Below are 2,570 nucleotides of genomic sequence, written 5' to 3' on the forward strand. Positions count from 1 at the left end.
ATTCATTAATTTTTGGTGTGCGCACAAGTATCCATTACTCTCCATATGGTGTTGCCACAACACTGTAAGGCCTCACAGTTACTCTTGGTGGGTGCAGGAACGGGCCCTGCTGTGAAATATTAGATCAAGAATTGTAATTATATGCCCCTGTTAAACAGGGGCTGAAAAATTGGGCCTAAGGCACTGGTGCTGGTGCCACAACACTGCAACCCCTCACAGATACTCTAGTTGGAGCGCAGGAATGAGCCCTGCTGTAAAGTATTGCATCAAAAATTGTAATTACACACCCCTGTTAAACAGGGGCAGAAAAATTGGGCCTTGGCCACTGGTGGCGGTGCCCAGAACCAAAATGTTTTTACAAGCTATCAGCATGAACATTGAGGAGGAAGCGGATAGTCACTCAGCATAACAGGATAGTCACTCAGCATCAGCATAGGCAGTCTTGAAGTCTCACATTAAAAAAAAAAAATTATTCGGTTACATCAGCATCAGGTCCTCGGTAGCTGGTGATCCAAGACTGATTCAGTTTTATGAAGGTCAGCTGATCAACCAATTCGGTGGACAGGCGCACCCTGTGATCGGTTACAAAGCCTCCAGCAGCACTGAATGTGCATTCCAAAAGAACGCTGGATGCAGGACAGGCCAGTAGCTCAATTGCATACTGTGCAAGCTCTGGCCAGTGATCCATCCTCAAGACCCAGTAACCCAGAGGATTTTCGGTGGGAAAGATGTCCAAGTCTGATCTTGCCCCTAGGTATTCCTGCACCATGTGAATCAGACGCTGGCGATGGTTGCTGGAACTGATCATACCTTGGGGCTGCGGACTAAAAAATTGTCTGAACGCATCGGTCAGACGGCCACCTTCTCCACCGCTCCTTCTGTGACTGACCGAAACCTCAGCAACACGTTGTCCAGAAGGACCAGGAAATTGTAACCTCCCAGGCTCTGGAAACGCATTGCACAAACTTTTCTGCAAGGCCTCCGAAGATGTTTCATCCTCTGCTCCCTCTGCGACGGCAAGATAAGGTCCGCAACCTTACCCTTGTAACGTGGATCAAGGAGGGTTGCCAGTCAGTAATGATCCCTCTCCTTGATACCACGTATACGAGGATCCTTTCCGCAGGCTTTGCAGGATCAGGGAGGCCATGCAGCGTAGGTTTGCTGAGGCATTCAGTCCGGAGTCCTCTGGGTCACTAAGGACGACATGATCTGCAGCCACCTCCTCCCAGCCACGTACAGGTCCATGGGTTTCTTGGGACTGTAAATGATCCCTTGAAGACTGCTGCTGATGCTGAGTGCTAGGCTCCACCTCCATGCTGACACAATCTTCCTCCTCCTCCTCCTCCACATCCTCTTCCTGTGTGATCGGAGGGGACGCAGGAACACTGTCTGGATAAAGGGGGCCTTGAGAGGTAAGGAAGTCCTCCTCTTCCTGCCTCTGTTCTGCCTCAAGTGCCCTGTCCATTATTCCACGCAGCATGTGCTCCAAAAGGTGGACAAGAGGGACAGTGTCACTGATGCATGCACTGTCACTGCTCACCATCCTCGTGGCCTCCTCAAATGGTGACAGGACAGTGCATGCATTCCTGATCATGGCCCACTGGCGTGGGGAAAAAAAACAAGCTCCCCTGACCCTGTCCTGGTGCCATAGTCGCACAGGTACTCATTGATGACCCTCTGCTGTGTGTGCAGCCGCTGCAGCATGGCCAACGTTGAGTTCCACCTGGTGGGCATGTCACATATTAGGCGGTTCTTGGGCAGGTTAAATTCATTTTGGAGGTCAGCCAGCCAAGCACTGGCATTATATGACCGGTGGAAATGCACACAGACTTTCCTGGCCTGCCTCAGGACATCCTGTAAGCCCGGTGCACCACCAAGTTAAGGACGTGAGCCAAACAGGGCACAGAGGAGGTTGGTGCCATTGTCGCAAAAACACCATTCCTGGCTTAAGCTGGCGTGGCATCAACCACATCTGAGCCTGCCCCTGCAGAGCTGACAGAATCTCTGCCCCAGTGTGGCTCCTGTCCCCCAAGCACATCAGCTCAAGCACAGCAAGGCATCTTTTTGCCTGCGTGTTTGTGTAGCCCCTTGAACGCCTACTGAGCACCGCTGGTTCCGATGACAAATCAGCACAGGAAGAGGCCACGGAGGAAGAAGAAGAGCAGGGAGTGGAGGAGAGAGGTGTGGCAGAATCACCACTAGTAGAATTTTGGAGGCGTGGTGGCAGAACAACCTCCAACACTACTGCACCCTGTCCTGCATCCTTCCAAGTTGCCAGCAGAGTCACCCAATGCGTGGTGAAAGATCGGTAACGTCCCTGTTCATGCCTGCTGGACCATGAGTCAGCGGTAATATGCACCTTCCCGCTGACCGCCCTGTCCAGCGAGGCATGGACATTGCCTTCCACATGCCGGTAGAGAGCCGGAATCGCCTTCTGTGAAAAAGAGTGGTGTTTGGGAACCTGCCACTGAGGTACCGCACATTCCACAAACTCATGGAAGGGGGCAGAGTCTACCAACTGAAAAGGCAGCAGTTGAAGTGCTAGCAATTTAGCCAAGCTAGCATCTAAC

This window comes from Aquarana catesbeiana, linkage group LG07 (assembly GCF_042186555.1).
Source record: "Aquarana catesbeiana isolate 2022-GZ linkage group LG07, ASM4218655v1, whole genome shotgun sequence".
Taxonomy (NCBI): Eukaryota; Metazoa; Chordata; class Amphibia; order Anura; family Ranidae; genus Aquarana; species Aquarana catesbeiana.